Source organism: Thamnophis elegans, chromosome 5 (genome assembly GCF_009769535.1).
Source record: "Thamnophis elegans isolate rThaEle1 chromosome 5, rThaEle1.pri, whole genome shotgun sequence".
Classification (NCBI taxonomy): domain Eukaryota; kingdom Metazoa; phylum Chordata; class Lepidosauria; order Squamata; family Colubridae; genus Thamnophis; species Thamnophis elegans.
In genome coordinates, this window is record NC_045545.1 from 10,026,831 (window position 1) to 10,049,839 (window position 23,009).

General features: G+C 39.0%; 1 protein-coding gene across 1 annotated transcript in view; it reads right to left on the reverse strand.

The window, feature by feature from the left end:
• DPYD (dihydropyrimidine dehydrogenase) overlaps window positions 1-23,009 on the reverse strand; it is a 628,457-nt gene that overhangs the window by 239,750 nt on the left and 365,698 nt on the right.

A 23,009-nucleotide genomic window follows, 5' to 3' on the forward strand; every position in this document is an offset into this window, starting at 1 on the left:
ACTCAATTGGATCTCACTGTGGCATCTTTGGGCTTAGGCCCGACATGCTGTGGCCACACCAGCTGCTCTCTCTCACTTTCCTGCCAATCTTGCCATGCTGCGTCCCGATTATATCAGCCACTCTGAACTCGTTGCTACTCCTGCTGCTTTGTGCTCCACCATCTAAATCTTAACAATGGAAATTCCAGTCCCAATTAGGGTCATAAGGGGAATACTTTCTGTATTTTATACTGGGTTCTTTTATTATTTTTATGAATGGTAACTACTATCATTCTACTAATAACAATAACATTCAGTTACTATGTTGATTACACAAATCCACAAGCACATATTACCTATACTATCTCCTAGTAAAGATCAAGTTTTCAGGAAAGGGTAATTCTTGGACAGTATCCCTGCTACTACAAAGAGAGTCGCTAAGTTCTTATTGGCTACTATTGGCATAAGAAAGCTTAAAGTAACCTAAATTGTGATGACGACATGAAGAAGTCTTTTATTTTATTTCATTTCATTTTATATATTTGTTTTTGTTTTGCTTAACTTCATTCAGGTGTTGATTGTTACTTTTACTGTTTTATTATTTTTATGAATTATAACTACTATCATTCTACTAATAACGATAACATTCAGTTACTATGTTGATTACACAAATCAACAAGCACATATTACCTATACTATCTCCTAGTAAAGATCAAGTTTTCAGGAAGGGGTAATGGTTTATTTTCTATTCTTGGACACGATCCCCGCTACTACAAAGAGAGTCGCTAAGTTCTTATTGGCTACTATTGGCATAAGAAAGCTTAAAGTAACTTAAATTGTGATGACGACATGAAGAAGTCTTTTATTTTATTTCATTTCATTTTATATATTTGTTTTTGTTTTGCTTAACTTCATTCAGGTGTTGATTGTTACTTTTACTGTTTTATTATTATTATGAATGATAACTACTATCATTCTACTAATAACAATAAAATTCAGTTACTATGTTGATTACACAAATCAACAAGCACATATTACCTATACTATCTCCTAGTAAAGATCAAGTTTTCAGGAAAGGGTAATTCTTGGACAGTATCCCTGCTACTACAAAGAGAGTCGCTAAGTTCTTATTGGCTACTATTGGCATAAGAAAGCTTAAAGTAACTTAAATTGTGATGACGACATGAAGAAGTCTTTTATTTTATTTCATTTCATTTTATATATTTGTTTTTGTTTTGCTTAACTTCATTCAGGTGTTGATTGTTACTTTTACTGTTTTATTATTATTATGAATGATAACTACTATCATTCTATTAATAACAATAAAATTCAGTTACTATGTTGATTACACAAATCAACAAGCACATATTACCTATACTATCTCCTAGTAAAGATCAAGTTTTCAGGAAAGGGTAATTCTTGGACAGTATCCCTGCTACTACAAAGAGAGTCGCTAAGTTCTTATTGGCTACTATTGGCATAAGAAAGCTTAAAGTAACCTAAATTGTGATTATGACATGAAGAAGTCTTTTATTTTATTTTATTTTATATATTTGTTTGCTACTACAAAGAGAGTTGCTAAGTTCTTATTGGCTACTATTGGCATAAGAAAGCTTAAAGTAACCTAAATTGTGATGACGACATGAAGAAGTCTTTTATTTTATTTCATTTCATTTTATATATTTGTTTCTGTTTTGCTTAACTTCATTCAGGTGTTGATTGTTACTTTTACTGTTTTATTATTTTTATGAATGATAACTACTATCATTCTACTAATAACAATAACATTCAGTTACTATGTTGATTACACAAATCCACAAGCACATATTACCTATACTATCTCCTAGTAAAGATCAAGTTTTCAGGAAGGGGTAATTCTTGGACAGTATCCCTGCTACTACAAAGAGAGTGGCTATGTTCTTATTGGCTACTATTGGCATAAGAAAGCTTAAAGTAACCTAAATTGTGATGACGACATGAAGAAGTCTTTTATTTTATTTCATTTCATTTTATATATTTCTTTTTGTTTTGCTTAACTTCATTCAGGTGTTGATTGTTACTTTTACTGTTCTATTATTTTTATGAATAACTACTATCATTCTACTAATAACAATAACATTCAGTTACTATGTTGATTACACAAATCAACAAGCACATATTACCTATACTATCTCCTATTTAAGATCAAGTTTTCAGGAAGGGTAATGGTTTATTTTCTATTCTTGGACAGGATCCCTGCTACTACAAAGCGAGTCGCTAGGTTCTTTTTGGCTACTATTGGCATAAGAAAGCTTAAAGTAACTTAAATTGTGATGACGACATGAAGAAGTCTTTTATTTTATTTTATATATTTGTTTTTGTTTTGCTTAACTTCATTCAGGTGTTGATTGTTACTTTCAAAGCCCTACATGCCATGGGCCCAGGTTATCTGAGGAGCTGTGACAAGCCCGTCCCACTCGTGCCCGCAGAAGAGGCCTGCTACAGATCCCATCTACTAAAAAATTGAAACAGGTGGGGTCAAAGAGATGAACCTTTTCCGCTGTGGCCCCATTTTTGTGCAATGTTCTACAACTGGAGGTGAGAACTTTTCCCTCACTTTTGGCCTTTCAGAAGAATATCGACAGGCTTTGACAACATTTCTGAGGTTCTTTGGAGGTGGGTGATGGAATAAACAAGACCTCATCCCATCCTGTCGGGCTCTTAGTTCTCTTCGTTCAGTTTTAGAATAGTTCTTAATAATATTTTAACTCTGTATTGTTTTAATATTTCAACCATCTTTGACTTGTTTTATCATCTGTAAGTCACCCAGAGTCACCTTGGCGGGGAGATGAACGGCATAATAAATAAACAAACAAACAAATATACAAATAAATCTTTGTTTACTTCTTATATGTGTCTCCATGGTGTTTTTTAATCCTCTTACTATATTTGAACCTGGTTTTATGTTATTTCATTCATGATTACTAACTATGAGTGAGTGAGTGAGTGAGTGAGTGAGTGAGTGAGTGAGTGAGTGAATGAATGAATGAATGAATGAATGAATACATACATACATACATACATACATACATACATACATACATTCAGGCAGAATTCCCTCAGTAGTTAAACTCAAATATTCAAATGCAAAACATTCAGTTTGGTGGCAGACAATTATTCTTGTACCATTCACCATTAGAAGTGAGAGGCAGAATTTGTAGACAATAGGCATTCCCTCTAGGCAAATTTCAGCCCTTATGTTTCTTTAAAAAACTGTATACTATGTCTAAATAGAAAATATAATCCATAAGCGTTCTGATTATTTTATTCATGTTGCTTTTTGAATAAAAATGTTGTAAGATCATTTCATTTCATTCGAAAAAAAGGAAATCTTTAAAAGGACATTTCGGATTTAAATATGTAAATAATCGTTAATGTTATTGTGTTGTTTGGAAACATCACCTACACTGAAAATCATTTAAAGAAGTATGTAAATTTACAGATTTAAAATAAAAACAATTTTAGGTAAAGGCCATTTGGTTAAGGATTTCATAAAGGTATTTGGTTAAGTATCCCTACTCACAATCTTGTCATTTCTGGAGCGATAACATGAACCCCCATTAGTATATGGCAATTAAGATCAATTTACATATTTTAATTAAGATCCATCCCACATAAAACAATTAGGGTAATAGGCATACTAACTGATTTCATAACATTTGGACGTTTTTCCAACTAGATAGACAGGAAACGTTAATTAGCATTAATTAGTGCTGATCTGCATATGTTTGATAAGGCATACCCTCACTACAAATGATTATTTATTCCTGAATCTGCCAAGTGCTACCATAGCAGAAAATAAAGGAACTTCCTTCATATTGTATGTAAATGTCTAGTAATTTTTACTTGTTTTTCTATTTGGACTATATATTATGAAATAAATGAGTAGAAATGAATATACAAATATATACATTCATATATAGAGAAAACATACTAATTAATGTGCAGTAGTTAATAGGCCCTGATGACATTTCCATAATAACTGTGAAAATGATGGTGTTTAGAACCTTTTCTATTACATTTTGCCTTTATATCCTGATACTACAAATCAGTATAATTTTTTTGGCAATCTTTACAGATGAGGATACTGTAATATATTTAGAAAAATACAGCATTTGACAGTGCTCTTCACACTGAAATAACAATATCAGCAACAACAATATTAACATTTGGAAGAAATTACACTTGTCTGCAAGTAAGAACTGGTCAGATTACAGATAGAATAGAATATTCTAGAAAAAGAATATAGAACATAGAAGATAAAGAAGATGCAAAATAGTTCTGGGACAAAGAACCTGCCACATAACACCCCATATTTAGCAATTATCAATAGGAAATAGAACAAAGTCAGGATAATGGTTGTTGCAGTACCTGAAGACAGCAGAATAGAAGAGAAAGAAATGGAAAAGATGAGAAAATACAAAGACCAGAAAATAGAAGTAGAACGACTATGGCAAAAAAGCAAAAGTGGTACCAATAGTAATAGGTGCTTGGGGCGAAATCCCCAAATAAGTGGTGCATCAATTGACAAAATCACCACCTGCAAAAGGTAGACTTATTATAAACAGTTTAGATTAGTGGTAGTCAACCTGGTCCCTACTGCCCACTAGTGGGCGTTCCAGCTTTCATGGCGGGCGGTAGGGGTTTGCTGCAACTCTGCTTTATAAATTTTATAAAGTAAAGTTACTTCCCCACTTTATAAATCACCAGTACTGTGGAAACGGTGGGCGGTTAGAAAATTTTACTACTAACATAGATACAAAAGTGGGCAGTAGGTATAAAAAGGTTGACTACCCCTGGTTTAGATCTTGCAATGATACCTTTAACATTATGAAACAATAGGTTTGGATACTTACAGAAGATTTGAAATGGTTATGTTATTTATTTAGTTAGTTAGTTTTAATCCTGGTACTGTGCTAATAGAAGGACTGCCTTCTTTAGCTTTACAGCACATACCTCTCTCCATATCCAAGTGAGCATTTTATTGCCATAGACCTTCTACTTAGTGGAGATGCTCAAATTAAAGTATCCAAGGCAGCTGTCTCACTTCCTGAACTCCTCAAATGAAGGGAATCCAACATCACTTTGGATGATTTGTTCTGCTATCCCAGAGCTCTTTCAGTTAGGATTTTTTTTTATTTTCAACATTCAGTAGGAATCAGTCTTCTTGTACTTTAACTCTGATATTTTGTGCCTTTTAGTCAAGGAAAAAAACACACAGATCCTAATATTTTTCGATATGACATTCTTTCGGCTAGTTGAGGAGTGCTATTGTATCCCCCTTATCTGTCTATTGTCAAAGCTAAACATACCAAGCTACCATTAGTCCCTCTTCATACAGCTTAATTTTCTAAAGCCCTAATATTTGTTGCTTTTCTATGAACCTTTCTTACAGAGTTGTAGACTCTGTCTAGTTTCAATATTCAAAGTGTAATCTGATGAAATGATGTGATTTTTTTTTTTTTTGCATGTTTAGAAATTATACTGCTATTGATATAGCTTAAAATTGCCTTCACATCACTTTTTTGGTTCAAATTCAGTTTCACAACTACTAGAAGATTCCTATTGCAAGTACTTTTACCAAGCTGGGTATCCCTTATTCTATACCTGTGTGTTGTGGCCCAGCAGGAGCCATTGGAGCTGCCACCAGACTCCGACAGCGAGGGGTCCTATGATTTGGCCCTGGAGGATGTGGAGGACCCTGGACAGGGTTCCGACTCCGAACAGGGCGCAGAGAGACTGGTTGGCCACCAGGTGGCACCTGAGCCTTGGACCAGTGGGGAGGAGACAAGGGAGAGTGATCCAGAAACCAGCAGTGAGTTGTTCCTGGATGCACGCCATCGAAAAGCTACTCGCGTCAAGAACAATTACGCAATTACAGGAGGTAATTGCGCTCAGCTGGTGGTCATTAGGCTCCTCTCCAGACTATAAAAAAGCCTGCTTGTGACACACCCCTCTTGCAGAAGTCAATGTATTGACTAAAGAGAACGTAACTAACTTGGCAGGCTGGATTGCTGCCAAGGTTTGTCGGACTTGCTGCCAAGGTCCTTACCTGTTTGTTTGCTTGGCTTTCAGTCACCGAGATTTTGGCTTCTTGCTATTAAAAGTACATTCTAGTTAAGCTTGTCTTGGGTTTCGCTACTGGACGGAGGAGGGGGTCAGAACAACTGTGTATTTGATAACCAAAGAACTTGGCATTTATCTCTGTTAATTTTAATTCTTTTCTGTGCTGCTCATTTCAAAGTATCAATATTGTTCTGAATTTTATTTCTGTCCTCTAGAAATAAACACAATTTTGCATCATCTCCAGCTTTAATAAGCATTCTCTAAATCATTAATGAAAATAGTGTGCTAAGTCTGGGAATAGAACCTGCTGGTGTGTCACTTGATATTCTGTATGAAATCTAGAATTTAATGTAGACCCATTAACTATGATTATTGAGCCAACTATATATTATATTGTATAATCCATCCCACACCTAACGAGATTGATAATGAGCATGACGTGGCCCACATCACAATTTATGAAAAACTAAAAAAAAAACATGAAATAGTATAAATCATAGGACCAAATTATTTAGAAAACATTGTATTGCAATTTGATTGTAATATTGTCCTACCAAATGTGCTACATCAGTTAATGCTATAAATGAATTGATATACATAAAATATAGACTTCCCCCACAGTTTGTTATTTCAGATATGACAAAAGGCTTTAATGATCACTTGACAAACACACCAAATCATGTGTTCCAAGAACATATGATTTAAAAAAAAATATTTCTGAGTTTATAATCTGATTTTATTGGTAAATTCAATTAAATTTGTTTCTGGAAACATAAGTTTTCATCTAAATAGGACCACCAGTCCTTTTTTTTTTTGGTCACAAAAAGTTGGTATTAGTTTTCCACATAGTTTTCAGTCATGACAGTTTGAAAATTCCCATGAGATATTCTGTGGGTGAGCTTCTTAATAATGTGAAAATCAATGATTTTATTCTTAGGGCTTTTCAGGTCAGTTCTACCTTTATTGGAATGACTGAGGCAGGCTGGAAGTATCCACGCAAGGGACCAAATATCTCACCAAAGCAGATTACTCTAAAACAAGACCCAATCAAGCACACTATGTTACTGTATTTTATATTTGTTTGTTTGTTTGTTTATTGGATTTATATGCAATTTATATTGAGAACGTCTTCATTATTTTCAGTCAAAAAACTTTAACATCTTTTAAAACCATCAATAAATGGGTAATAAATGCCAAACTAACAAGGTGAAAACACTTCCTTATCTCTGTTTTCACCTTATGAGACATATTTAAAAATCAATGTTTAGTGAGGTTGGGGAAAGGAAAGTATGCCATTAAAACACAAAAAAGGCAGGGAATAATTAAACCAATCACAATCTAACCAGCTTAGATTAACTCTAAATCACTCCCAGTATTATATATTGCTAAACTATTTCCATGCTTCCACCCCAAAATCAAGTTCACCATCCTATTTGGTCTATCTAGTCTTTCAAGAAAAAGGGTTAGAGAGATAAAGCAAGCCAAAAAAACCTCACCCTTTTGAATTCCACATCTGGGCTCCTGGTAAACATAGGACACACTGTCCTATGGCTGATTCATTTTTTTTTTCTTTCCTCCTCTTCCCATGAGTTTAAGCAAACTATCTTTTCCTGAGCTGCTTTCAACAGGTCCCTTAAAATCCTAAGGCAAGCTAACAAACTTTGCTCTGTGACCTTAATTAAGGTTCACAGCTGCTGCTTGAAATTGACACGACTTTAATCAGTTTCACAGAAAGCCTTCTGATTGCCTTTTGGATTTGGATTTTGGATTTATTATATTTATATGCCGCCCTTTTCCCCGAAGGGGACTCAGGGTGGCTCACAATTCAGTCAGGGCAGGGGGTACAGACAGGGGGATAAAAAGACGAACATAACAATACAAAAATTTAAAAACACACAACAACCATACCATTCGAGAAGGGGGGCAACAGCTCTTTAGCCCCAGGCCTGTCGGAACAGCCAGGTTTTAAGGGCTTTGCGGAAGGCCTGGAGGGTGGTGAGGGTTCAAATCTCCACGGGGAGCTCGTTCCAGAGGGTCGGAGCAGCCACAGAGAAGGCCCTCCTCCGGGTAGTCGCCAGTCGGCATTGGCCGGCGGATGGAATTCGGAGGAGGCCTAATCTGTGGGATCTGATCGGTCTATTGGAGGTAATTTGGGCCTAGTACACTCCTTTCAATGAGTATTCCCCATTGTGTGCCTCTTTACTCTTTTATAATCCCTTCCACACCAATGAATGTAAATAAAAACTGTTAATTCTCTTCTTCCTAATCATCCCAGTGCTGGGATGAACATTCCAAAGAATAGGAAATAAGGAAAAAAGAGATATGAGATTTGCCCAGCTTTCTCAGAAGTCAAGTTCTGGAAACCTTCATCGTCATTTGTGCTCATCTGGCTACTTGGAGTTGTATCCTACTGATATTGTAAAGCAAAGGAAAACTGAAGTAAAACTGTAAGCATAGTCGCGGTCACGGGATTTTTATTTAGCGATTGCTTTGCTTAACGTCCAACTTGTCAGTCCCATTTGTGGTCACTAAAAGAGAATTACCCTTACTTACAACCAATGTTTCCTTTAATTTCTGACAGGCAGTATGAAGGGGAAAAAATGTTTTGTACAGCTTTTCTCAAACTAAGTGCAAATTTGTAAGCCACAATGCATGTGTATGTATAAATTGCAAAATCATGTAATAGTGACATGTTAAAATGTCTACACATTACTTGGTTAAAATATAGAAACTAGTAGTATATCGCAAACATCTTTTAACTTCTTTTTAACTGCTGGCAACTGCCTTACACAATTTCCTTGGCAGCATTTTTCAGAAATGGTTTGTCACTTCCAAAGAAAGAAGTGAGAGATGTAACTGGCACAAGGTCACCCAAATTTCTTTATGCCTACAGTCAGTGTGGGATTCAAATAATTTAACAACCGGTTCTCTGTCCTAATGACCATCTGGGTAGGTGAAGCTCGGTGGTCATGTGACTGGGTGGGCGTGGCCAACTCAAGGTCACTCAGGTCAGTGGACGCTTCACCTTAGCTGTTACAATGTACTAAGGGTTAACCGGAGAGGCAGTTTCTGTAAGCAGGTCAATAAATATTAGGCTACAAACAACACTAGAATGTTTCCTTCCTGCCTTCCTTACAGGATTAGCCCTGTAAAGTGGAAAAAAGCAAAAGGAGATTTCTTCCAACAACTGGTTCTCTGAACTACTTAGAAAGTTACCAACCGGTTCTCCCAAATAGGTGCGAACTGGCTGAATCCCACTACTGCCTACAGTAGACTGCTTAGAATTGCTTATTTTCTTAGACTTACCTCAAACTTACAATTTCCCAAGTTGTAGACTGATGCTTTAACCACTATACCAAACTGGCCACATGCATACTTACTTACAAGTTATAGTATAAATTTGCTAATAACTTGATAATTGTAATAAATATTTTGTAAATGTTTAAAGATTGCTTCTTTTAAGGGGGGATTGTAATGAAAGAAAAGGAAGAAAAGGAAAGAGAAAGAAAAGAAAAAAGGAAAAGAAAGATTAATACCAAGAAATAATTGATAGTGCAATCAAGCAGCAAGCAACAACCTAATAAAGGAACCACTCCCACCAACACTGACAGAACAGAGAGCAGACCTCACGCCCTTCCAGCACTGAAAACAGCCAGGCTCAGAGAGCACCAAGCCCCCCCCCCCCCCCCCGAAAAAGAAAAGATTGAGATAGATCCCTTTTTCACCACACAATCTTTTTTATTCTTCTCTGGATGTACTCTGGGCTCACTTGAACTTTAATTATTATTACCTTAGATGTTGATTTTTTTTTTCATGAAGTTAGCCATCATGTGTGGCTTAACACTGAATAAATATTAACTTAACCTTTTGGGGAGAAAAGAGGGAGGTGCTCCTCTGTGCTAAGGAGATTCTGGGATCACCCCCAACAAGTCTCTATCTGGATCAGGGGTGGGTTTCAACCAGTTCGCAGCGGTCCCCGTGAACCGGTTGGTCGGCGAAGCCGGAAGTAAGTAACTTCCGGTAACGGCGAAGGGCCCACCCGCCTGCCCGCGCTCCTTACCAGTCTTTGAAGGCTTCTGCGCTTCCACGCAGGTGCATGGCCCATACAGCGCCTGCACGATTATCCGTGAGCATCTGGATGGCACATACAGTGCTTGCGGATTCTCCATGAGCAGCTGGAGCATCGCACAGGTGCTACGACACATGCGTGATCTGCGCGCGTGCACGAGGATGCCGCCGGCCCCGTTCCAACCGAACCGGTTGGAATGGGATAAGCAACCCACCACTGATCTGGACCCAATCCAGACGAGGTCCCCTGCAGTTGGAAGGCCAGAAAAAGACACCAGCCCACCTCCCTTAGGGCTCCTGCTCAGTCCATGCTGCAGTACTTGCTGCTTAAATTAAGCTGAAGTAGTGACTTCACACCAGATTTCTTGTGAGTTGTGAGCCAAGACACGTCCCCTTATTATGTCCTTTAGGCCAGAGAATGTAGCTATAAAATATATGTGCCTATAATTATTAATAAAGATAAAAGGTGGACGTAAATAAAAATATATAAATATACATTAATATAGTAACTATAATACAGACAATGGTGGCAATCGTCAAAATTTGTGCTAAACTTCAGTTGTAAGTAGGACAGATAAAACAAATGTGGCACAAAATTGTATGTATCAACGGTGGGATTCAAATAATTTAACAACCGGTCCTCTGCGCTAATGACCAGCTGGGTAGGTATGGCTTGGTGGTCCTGTGACCACCAAGGGTGGGTGTGGCCAACACAATGTTGCTCAGGTCAATAGGTGCTTCGCCTTAGCTGTTACAATGTCATAAGGGTTAACCGGAGCGGCAGTTTCTGTAAGCAGGTCAATAAAGATTAGGCTAGAAACAACACCAGAATGTTTCCTTCCTGCCTTCCTTACAGGATTAGCCCTGTAAAGTGGGAAAAAACAAAAGGAGATTTCTTCCAACAATCGGTTCTCTGAACTGCTTAGAAAGTTACCAACCAGTTCTCCCGAATAGGTGCGAACTGGCTGAATCCCACCACTGGTATGTATGTAGATATGTACGTATGTATATATTGATTCCATTTTAAAGAGCTATCCTGTTATTAGAAAGCCCAATTTCTTTCTGTCACTTATTCTATTGGACCAATCCCCTGACATATCTCTCAACCAAACTGCTTATAATGAAAACCGGTAATGAAAACTGGTAATGAAATCAAATAGGAAATAATTATCTTTGTTTATCTAATTTTCTATAATAATTCTCTCATGTTTATACCCAAACAATTTCTACATTTCCCCAAATTAAATAGTAATTTTGCAGAGTTATTAATGAATAGGGCATACACAATGAGAAAAGTCTCTGATGTTGGCCATTCAGATGTATCCTGGAATATTTATGTGTTTTTCTCTTCAACTACTTCTCGTGAATTGTTTTACCCTTCCATGGGACTTATTATTTATTTATTTAAATTTATTTAGACAACTTTGGGGAACTTACAAATGAAAAAAATACCAACAATGCAAACAGAAACCTGTTCTGACCCCCCCCCTCTTCATACATCAAAGCACGCTTAGACAAAGATACTTCAAGGATTTATTAACACACAGACTAGACCTTGGTAGCAATCCAGCACAGACCAGATCTTGGCAGCAATCCAGCACAGACTAGATGTTGGCAGCAATCCAGCACAGACTAACCTTGGAAGCAATCCAGCCTGCCAGCTAGCCACGAGAGTTCTCCAGCTCTAGTAAATACGTTGACTCCTGCAACGAGTGTATGCACAATCATTCCTTTTATAGTCTTGAGAGGAGCCTAATTACCACCTGCTGAGGGCAATTATCTCCTGTAACTGCACAACTGTTCTTTACACCTATTAGCTCTCTGTTGCCGGGCATCTAGGACCAACTCCCTTGTCTCCTCCCCACTGGCCCAAGGCTCAGGCACCTCCTGGTGGCCAACCAGCCTCTCTGCGCCCTTCTCAGAGTCGGAACCCTGTCCAGGGTCCTCCACATCCTCCAGAGCCGACTCATAGGGCCCCTCACTGTTGGAATCTGGTGGCAGCTCCAACAGCTCCTGCTGAGCCACAACAGGAACCATACATGTTGGATGGACAGAAGACACAATATTGCAGAATAACCAACACTGTTCAACTCTACCCACAGGATAGGAGAACAGTTGGCTCTTCAAATCCTCTCAGTATGTCACAAGGAAGTGGGAACTGAAACTATCTCTGAGGAACAATGTGATCCATAAGATCTCTCTTGCAGTGGGGACAGTTTTCCTTGTCTACCTATATTAAAGAACCTCCAGAGATTGACTGATTGCTTTCCTCTGGAAGCAACCAGATAACATTTCATGGTGTGTGTGTGTGTGTGTGTGGTGGGGGTCTTAATGCCTCTTGCAACTGCACAAGCATTCAAGGCTTATTCCACATTTGACTCTTCCTTCTAACCTTGTTTATAGTTTCCCAACTTACAAACACGTTGTTCTTCACAAGGACCATACAAATTGGCCAGGGATTTGGGAAAAGGTGGAGAGCTAAGTTTTCCAATGCTGGTCTAGCAATTAAGATTTCTACTTTTGGGGACTGTATTCAAGGAGAGGACAGGAGAGATGCTGGACAAGGTCCAATGAAGCACATACTATTTGGCAGGGATAGGGGTTTGTGACCAGTACTAACCTTTGTTAAGTTTTATTACATTTTTTTGTTTTACTGGAAGTAAACTGTGAGAGAAGCATGTTCCATACTGAAAGACAAACAAATCAGTAATCTGAACTAAACCAGGAGAAAAACAGAGAGCAGACAAGAAATTCAGAAAATCATGGAATTGTCAATGTTTTTTTCACAGGGTTGCAGCTTGGGGCGGGGGGTGGTGGAAGAGAAATTAATGAGATGGTATTAAATTCTTAAACCAGAGGTTTTGTTAATTTTGGCATATAAAATAATTGTGTATAGTGAACGATATAACCTTTGTACGTTTCCTTTCATTATAAATGATGTAAAAGTTTAAACAAAATGATCATACAACTTCTTTCCAGGAGTTAATTTATATGACCTTTCCACATCCAGAATACTTTGGTGCTTTGATGGTATGTTCATTAAGTGAAGTAACTTTCAGATTGTAGCTGTGGTTAATACTTATTAAATGTCAGTGCTGGGGAGAGAAAGTCACAGCGGCCTCTTTATGAACAAGTCTTATGAACCATTTGAGGGGAGGGCAGATGAGAGACCCTTAATTCAGTAAAACATAATTGTAGTAAAGTTTGAACAAGTACTCAGTTGTATTATGCAAGAGAAGACTTCATGTTTCTAACAGATTTAGTAGACTACTACATTTTGATTCTAAATGTGCAATCCACAAATCACTTTGTTCCGAGCAGATTTAAAATACTGCTATAAGAAATGAGCTGGATCTAAACTAAATTCTTTATAATCTAGTTCTTGCTTGGATCAATGCGGTTCTAAGTTAAATAAATTAAGACTTTTTTCCCCCACATTTATTACAATGAGAACTAAGTGCAACTAATTTTTTAATTATCCCAGTGCCTTTTTTGCTCAAATAACATTGAAGGGTGAACTTGCTTACTGAATCCTAAGCAGGAGTGGGCAGAATAAGTATAGAATTTACCAATACATCTCTGAATTGATGGATGGCAACCTTCAGTGTTCTAACTCCCCACTAAATTGACAATGAGGAAATGAAAGTTTAGGTAACCAGTAGATTTGGAAGAAAGTATGTAATTTGATACACACATCCAAATGTTATATCAACATCTATAGAAATTCCAATGAGGATATGCCAGTTTATATCCCTTCTAAATTTCTGACTTTAAAAAAAAGAATCAATCTACAGTTCTGACATTTTTAGTCATCCCTTGATACAGAATAAACTGCTCACTAAAAGTCTATACTGCTACTATAATTATTTCTGGACTATTAACATTAGTAGCTGCTGTTTCAGAGAACAATGCAGCATCCACAGTTCCTTATTTCTTGTCAAAAATCTTGGTTAAGGATTTGCAGCATTAGATGAATGTTCAACTTGCTAGAGGCATGCAATCCCACAACTATGTTTATATATTTAATGGTGGACGCTACAAATCTAGAGACTGGGTATGAAACAGATTGGCAGCAGCCAGGTAACACTAAACATTTAAGAAAAGGAATAAGAAAAGGCCAAGCATATTATGTGAATAAAAAATATAACAGAGCCAGGTAATCTTATGAATTTCAAATCAATTTTTCCCCTTCTCTGAATATGACTTCTTTTATGCCTTCTCAGAGACAACAGCAGTTAAAGAAAGCACTTAATCAATATTTTAGTATCTTCTTAGGATTGCTCACATATTTTTGTGGGAGAAACTAAATCCAGTATTCTGTGGGGAGCATTACAACTATTCATGATGATTTGCTCATTCCTTCAGTGGGCTTCCCTAGAGCTTGTGTCATAATTAAAAACAAAGTCCCAGTGTCTGAATAAAATAGTGTAAGGCTTTTATTCATTGCTGTTTTCATATTACAAACAAACTTTAATAAAAATATGGCTTTCCAACTTAGCATACATAGCGGAGCGAACAGGACAAACTCTTACAAAACAGATGCAACAATAAATTTTTGGTATTCTCATCAGGGGTGGGTTTCTGCCAGCATACTGCCGATTCGCTCTGTGTGCATCCCTGCACAGTTGCCTATAAATAGGTTTGTGCATGCACAGAACATTTAAAAAGGTAAAAAAAAAGATGTCATGGCGACCTGGGAACCGGTTTAGGAGTGTGGCGAGCATGCCGTCCTGTTCTGACCCCCCTCGTTCCACACCAAAGCACTCCAAGCCAAAGATACTTTATGGAAATTATTAATAGACAGGCAGGTCCTTGGCAGCAAACCGGCACAGATATGCCTTGGCACCAATCCAGCACAGATAAGCCTTGGCAGCAATCCAGCCTGCCAAGCTCACAATGCTGTTCTCCAACATTAGTTAATGTGTTGACTTCTGCAAAAGGAGCGTGTGCACAAGCATTCCATTTATAGTCTGGAGAGGAGCCTAATTACCACCAGCTGAGTGCAATTACCTCCTGTAACTGTGCAACTGTTCCTGATGCCTATTAGCTCTCCGGTGCCAGGCATCTAGGAACAACTCCCTTGGCTCCTCCCCACTGCTGACGTCTGGATCACACTCCCTTGTGTCCTCCCCACTTATCCAAGGCTCAGGTGCCTCCTGGTGGCCAACCAGCCTCTCTGTGCCCTGCTCGGAGTCGGAACCCTGTCCAGGTTCCTCCACATCCTCCAGAGCCGACACATAGGGCCCCTCGCTGTCTGGCAGCTCCAACGGCTCCTGCTGGACCACAATAATGTCCCTACCTGTTCGGAGACCCAGTCACCATTTCCACTACCAGTTCCACCAAGCCGGTGCGAACCGGTAGGAACCTACCTCTGATTCTCATGTTGGGAACAATTTGGTTGCCTGCAGATAGTAAAACAAACACTATCTAGAGAAGGTTAAGAAGTCTAGTATGATTAATAATCTAGTAATGATTAGAATACATGTCTGCACTTTAAGACTCCCAAATAAAATATGTGAGAAGGGCCCACAGCAGGGGTGGGTTTCAACCGGTTTGCAGCGGTCCCTGCGAACCGGTTGGTCGGCGAACCCGGAAGTAAGTAACTTCCGGGAATGGCGACGGGCCCGCCCACCCGCGCTCCTTACCCGGTTTTGACGAGTTCTGTGCTTCCACGCATGTGCAGGACGCATACAGCACCTGCGCGATCCTCCAGGAGCAGCTGGAGCATCGCACAGACGCTAGTATGCATGCGTGCGCCGCGCGCATGCACGAGGACGCCGCCGGCCCCGTTCCAACCGAACTGGTTGGAACGGGGTGAGAAACCCACCCCTGGCCCACAGGCTGTGTTATTTCAGATTCAATGAAAACTCCTTTCATCTAATGTATGCATAAGGTGAGAAGAATGGCACTTTCTAACAAAATGTGTCTGGGGAATTCCAATCTTTGTAAAGTTGATATCTGTGACATTTATTTATGTGAGATTGTAAACTCTTCAGTCCTGTTCTGTAACACTGAAAAAGGAAACAATGTCTTGAAACAAACTATATAGTAGACTTGAACATTAGGGTGCTATTTAACAAAATGAAATTCAGTTGTGAAAAAAGTAAGGTTCTACATTTAGGCAAGAGAAACCAAATGCATATTGTGGTACCTCGCTCAATACTAGTAACTGTGAGAGAGAACTTGGGAGTCCTAGTGGACAATCATTTAAAAATGAGCAAACAGTGTGTTACAGCTGACAAAAAAGTTAACACAGTTCTAGGCTGCATTAACAGAGGGATAGAATCAAGATCACGTGAAGTGTTAATACCACTTTATAATGCCTTGGTAAGACCACACTTGGAATATACATCCAGTTTTGATTGCCACAATGTAAAAAAGATGTTGAGAATCTAGAAAGAGTGCAGAGAAGAGCAACAAAAATGATTAGGGGACTGGAGGCTAAAACATAAAGAATGGATGCTGGAATTAGGTATGTCTGGTTTGTTGAAAAGAAGGACTAGGGTTGACATGATAGCTGCCTTCCAATATCTCAGGGGCTGCCACAAAGAAGAGGGAGTCAAGCAGAGGTGGGTTCCTACCAGTTCGCACCTATTCGGTAGAACCGGTTCATCAAATCTACTGAACTGGTTAGAAGAGGTTCCACCAGTGGACCCGGAAAGCAGGCCACAACTACAGAAGAGGTTCCAAAAATTTTTGAAACCCCCCACTGGAGTCAAGATATTTTCCAAAGCACCTGAAGGTAGGATAAGAAGCAATGGATGGAAGCTAATCAAGGAGAGAAGCAATCTAGAATGAAGGAGACACTTCCTGACAGTGAGAACATTTAAGCAGTGGAACAACTTGCCTCCAGAAACTGTGAATGCTCCAACACTGGAGGTCTTTTTAAGAAGAGACTGGACATCCATTTCTCTGAAATGGTATACAGCTTCCTGCTTGAGCAGGGGGTTGGACTAGAAGATGTCCAAGGTCCCTTCCAACTCTTCAATTTCAATTTCAATTTTTCGATTTATTTATCTATTTCTCATTCTATTCTATTCTATTCCGTTGTGTTCCATTCCATTAACTTCAGTTATGGCATTTAAAAGGATATTCAGTGTAAGACATTTTAAGACTAGAATGAACGTATAAACACTTAGAACACACACAGAGAGAGAGGGAGGGAGGGAGGGAGGGAGGGAGGGAGGGAGAGAGAGAGAGAGAGAGAGAGAGAGAGAGAGAGAGACTATAATGGGGATAATAATGCATACCACAGATTATGCATTGAAGGCTTGCAACATATCTGACGGCAACTAAAGTTCCAATGATCCAATTAAAGAACCCTTTGAGCTAAGTCAGATCACTGATGCTTTTAATACAATTTATTTGTCTCTGACCAGCATAGATTTTGTAAAGTCTCACAGACAAGTTTTATTCTGCTCTATTTTGATGAATTTTCTCTGTAAATTCCAGGGATTAAGTCCTTCCTATAAACAAATCCTCAATATATTTTCAGTAACCAAATCATATTCTAGTGATGTAAACAAGAGTGTTATCACCTGGTTTTTAATCAGGGTGCATGGAACATTGAAAGCCAGGACTCATAAGGCAAAACACTGAAATCTACCATTCCAGGTAATATTAATGGGTTCCACCACAAAACCGCGGTAGACAAAAGTGCGCTCGACGAAAGCGCGTATGTAACGTCATCACAGCACGACGAAAACATCGCGCTGTGAGCGGTAAATTTAAAATTAAAGCGAAAACCTTACCCTAACCCCCCCAAACCTAACCCTAAACCTAACCCTAAACCTAACCCTAAACCTAACCCTAAACCTAACCCTAAACCTAACCCTTAACCTAATGCTAAACCTAACGCTAACCCTTAACCTAACGCTAAACCTAACCCTAACGCTTAATGTAACCCTAACCCTAACCCTTACCCTAACCCTAAACCTAACCCTTACCTTTATGTGAATCGGCTTGCTTTAATTTAATTTTAATTTCAATTTAATTTATTTTTAATTTTTTTCGTCGCGCTGCTGATGACGTCAGGTACGCGCTTTCATCGAGCGCGGTTTTGTCTACCGCGGTTTTGACGGGTCACAATATTAATGATGTTCAGGATCGAGAGCTAATTGTTATCCCAAAAGAACTACATTTTACACAAAGGGGAAAATGTTTTCAAACTCAAATGCTCCCCAACACCCAAAACAGAAATAGTAAGTGCTGGAGAAATCTCATAAAAAGGAGAATATCTAACACGCTTAAATTGTGCGTGTTTGCTCCACATGGCCCATTCGACTGATTCCCCCTGCTTGATCGGGAATTATACAACAGCCACTGTTCAAAAAGCTTCTACGAAGGCCCTTGACTGTGTGTAGCGACAGGAGGCAGATAGATGAATAATGGCAACATCAGAAATTTTATCTGGGGAGAGAAGCGACAAGCACAACGAAGAACAGCTGGAAAGGAGAACCAGGAAGTGGGAAGGAAAGAAGAGGGATGATGAAAGCAGAAATTACAACCAGCAAGAGAGGAGAGGTGAAGAAAAGCTGGGATGCTAAAAGGTGGTGGAAAGATGGGGGAAACAGCAAGACAAGCAACATGAGGAGAAGAACAAGTAGGAAATATACAGCAGGGAAGAGGGAGGGAAAGGGAACCATCAATAGAATGCCAAGTGGGAGCAGAGAAGAATGAGGAGGGAGAGTGAGTGTGAAGGAGTTGTACAGAGCAAAAAAGGCTGTTTTAATAATTCATGCAGCACTGCATACAATCTCCCCACCACCACACCCCTTTTCCAAGGATCTTTTCTATTTTCAGTAATGGGAAGCTTCTTTCTCTCATTGATTAGTTGCTGTTTTGTGGATCCAATACCGGCTATTATGTTGTACACCTAAAGATGCAGCATAGTGGGAACTGGGGAAGCGGGGGGGGGGGGTTCCCTCAGCAATTCCTAGTCCCAAATAGCCACTTTTTCAAAACGAACCAGGCATGGTTCCTCTGTAACTGCACTACTGCGCTACAGAAAAATAACGACGGTCTGGTTGTAGGTATGGCTCCCCCTTGAATAGATATCCTTAGATCAGATATGAGGAGCACATTTCTGTAACTTGGGAGGGAGCACGACACATCCAAGAACATAATTTCTTCATATGAAAGGGATGCATTTGCTGAAGCTTTCCCCCCCCTCTTTCTCCCCACCCCGTTTTCTGAAACATTCCCAATTTAAAGCAAACTTAAAAGAAAAACCAAAATCCCTTTCCCCCCGAAAGCTTTTATTATTTTGAAAATCAAAGGCACCTTTCCTACCCTCAAAGGAAAATAGCAAATTCCAAGGCTGAATGGGATTTTCAATAAGCCATTGAAAATGTGGGGAAAGGACAGCTTCACCCATTTTTGAAGAAAAAGATAATACAATTTATGAGTCTATTTAGAAAGCCTCAAGTTTGGTTCTCAAGGGGTAGAAGGCCACCTCTTCAGAATCTTCTATCAGTCAAAGTCGACAATACCAGTGTGTGTACAATTGATCTCAAAATAAAAAGTAATTAAAGAAAAATATTGTTTTTTTACCTTTTACTATTTTATTACATGATGTTTTAAATAAAAAAGCTACTTTGTTCAAATCTAGCATCCTAGTAGCTTTAAAAGGCATTTAATTGAAAAGTTTTTTTTAAATAAAAAGACTAAAATAAAAAATTAGAACCATATTCAATTTCTGACATTTTTATTCAGCAGCATTTTCTAGACCTTTAGAATGCTTCTTCTACAATTACAAAAACATTATTTTAGAAAAGTATTATGTCCTATAGCACTTAGCCTTGACAAACAATTACTACCTATCACATTAAGCAGAATACATAAAGTAATCTTTACTGCAAGGTTAAAATCAGATTTCGAACAATAGGTGCTTGCAGAGCAATTCTAAGCCCTATGCTACTTTGTGCAGTTTCCATTGAAAACAGTAGAAAGGGATGAGAGAGGGAACAAAATGAAGGCCATCTGAAAAACTTCCTGACAATATTTTATATGAACATACAGTTTTTCATATTTATGGCAAAACTCAAAGCTTCATAAATATGATTAAGCCTTTATCATGGAATTGACAATAGACTCAAAGGGAAAGGAGATTCGTATACAATTCTTTTGTTGCTGTTGTTATCAGTCTTAGCTAAATATTTTCAGAAATTTGTTCTCAACTTCTCTGTAGATTAGATTCTGGGGTGGGGGGATGGGGTCATGTTTCAGTTACAAATAAACCTCATTTGATGATTGCCCTGTTTAGTGACAGGGCAAACATTCAAAGTTACAACGGCACTGTAAAAGCAATTTTGCGAGTGGCACTGGCAATCCATGCAAACCTCTCAGCATCATGTATTTGTCTTCAGGTATTTCACAACCAGCAAGTTAACCAGAGATGGGTTCCTACCAGTTCGCGCCTATTCGGTAGAACCGGTTCGTCAAATCTACTGAAACGGTTAGAAGAGGTTCCACCAGTGGACCCGGAAAGCAGGCCACACCTACAGAAGAGGTTCCAAATTTTTTTGAAACCCACCACTGGTCCTTGGATATGATTATTCTACACTATCATGCTCATATTTATAAAACTCAGTGCCTCTGTGAAAGGTAAGGATGACTACTGCGTTTGTGGTGCAATCAGAACATTGCGTGTGTTGAAGTTGTTTTAACGCAAACCAAAGATGCCTTTTAAAAAACAAGTTTACATCCTATTCTTATGCATGCCAGTGCTATGTGTGAGGTAATTTAAGGTGGTTCTGACAAGTGTCGTCGGCATCTTCATATCCGGTCACATGGGTGGCAAGCCACTCCCATCTGGTCACATGGGTGGCAAGCCACTCCCACAAAGGAGGTCACAGCCACAGGGTAGGTTTGAACAATTTTTGAAACCCACCACTGCTAATGACCATCAAAAGGTCCCATGTTCACCATATGCATGTTTCATAGGTGGCTTCCGACAACAGAATCAATGGAAAAGCCATCAGTACACGACAAGTTGTGGTTTTGTGGTGTCTCACTTAACTGCAGGTGATTCGCTTAACTGACACTATAAGTACAGCACGATCATGTGATGTTTTACTTAATAACTGTGTTTCAGCTGTGTTCATTATGCAAAGACTACCTATATTGGTATAACAGATGGTACCCACCAAGCAGTGGCTGGATGATGGACAACAGTGATATGACAATTTCCCAGGAAGAGGGGAACACATTCTAGAAAGCGAAGGGAGATGACAAGCATCATGGACCATAGCTGGAAAGGAGACAGATGAAGAGAGCAATAACAGCCACTCCCTAGAAGCTCCCGTGATATATTCATTATATCCATTACATCCTGGGAGTACTAGGGGTTTAATGTCGCAAGATTCTGTCTTCTATGGGTAAGTGTCAAGGCTGACCGGTAACAACAGAAACGGAAGGAGAGGGAGGGTAACACTTGGAATGTATTGGGAGCTGGGAGGGGAGGAATTTATGTGAGCCTTTTGAGAAAATCTTGACTTCAAGGTCACTCAATGGGAACTTTCCAAAAGTGCAGACTGTTTTCCGAAAATAAAAATAAGGTGTTGGATTGGTGAACAATGGGTGGCCCAAATGGGGAAATTAACTATGCTGTTTTTTGCACAAAAACATTAGAGCTAGCTTTGCTTCTTCTGTGCCTGTAGTGTACGGATCTATCAGTAAATTTATACTCTTGGTAAAATAATACCCCAGGATTTTCTTTTGCTGTACATGCCAACGGGACTGTTGACAGTAAGCAAGTAAAGAGCTAAACTCTGGCTGAATTGTTCCATGCCACTCTTGTCTCAGCTGTCAACTGGGGGTCTTCATCATTAGAGGCTTCCAAGCACAGACTGGAAAGGCATTTGTTGGGGAAAAATCCTTCTGTGGATGTATTGCATTGGACGAGGACATAAGCTACTCTCACTATCCAATTCCAGCATGAAACATAATGTTCCAACAAGACTGCTGTCTGCTTTTTATAAACCTACTAAAATTGTCCAGTCTGATAAAAGAAGAACATTTATATTTTTTCTGGTAAAAGGCTTCCCTGGAGGAAAAGACAAAATAATGATTGATTTATAAGCTATCTTAGATTCCCAGCTGAAGTCTTACAATTATGAGTGGTAGATAAAGCATTGATTTCATTTGTCCCATGAAGCAAAGTCACAACCAAAAAGGGGGGGGGGGCGGAAATCAACTATGAGAAACTATGAGGAAAGGTATCGCCTGAAGTTCAACAATATAAATCTTACTTCAGCCGAATGATAGCAGAAAGAAAAGCAGCCACGCAGGCATTTTATCACTTCATAACCTCACTACACTTTGTCACATCTCCCCATTCTACCCCAAAACCTTTCTTTATATGAAGGCATCTGTGGAAGTCTTGTGTTTATTTTTTGTTTGTTTGTTTGTTTGTTTGTTTGTTTGATTTATATGCCGCCCTTCTCCCAAGGACTCAGAGCGGCGTACAACCTTAAAAAAAAACCCACATATTACAAAAGTTTTTTTTAAAAATAGATAAGAGTATCCAAAAAACAAACCCAATTAAGATTAACAATAACATTTTAAAAAAATTCGATTAAAACAACGATCAATAATTTATTTTGTTTTGTTCAGGCCAGGCCGGCTTGCTGGAAAAGCCAACTTTTTAGGGCGCGTCAGAAGGACCGGAGGTCGGGAATTATACGAAGCTCTGGGGGCAGCTCATTCCAGAGGGAAGGCGCTCCCACAGAGAAGGCTCTCCCCTTGGGGGTCGCTAGCCGACACTGTCTGGCCGACGGCACCCTGAGGAGGCCAACTCTGTGGGATCGCACTGGACGATGGGAGGCTACCAGTGGCAGTAGGTGGTCTCGCAGGTA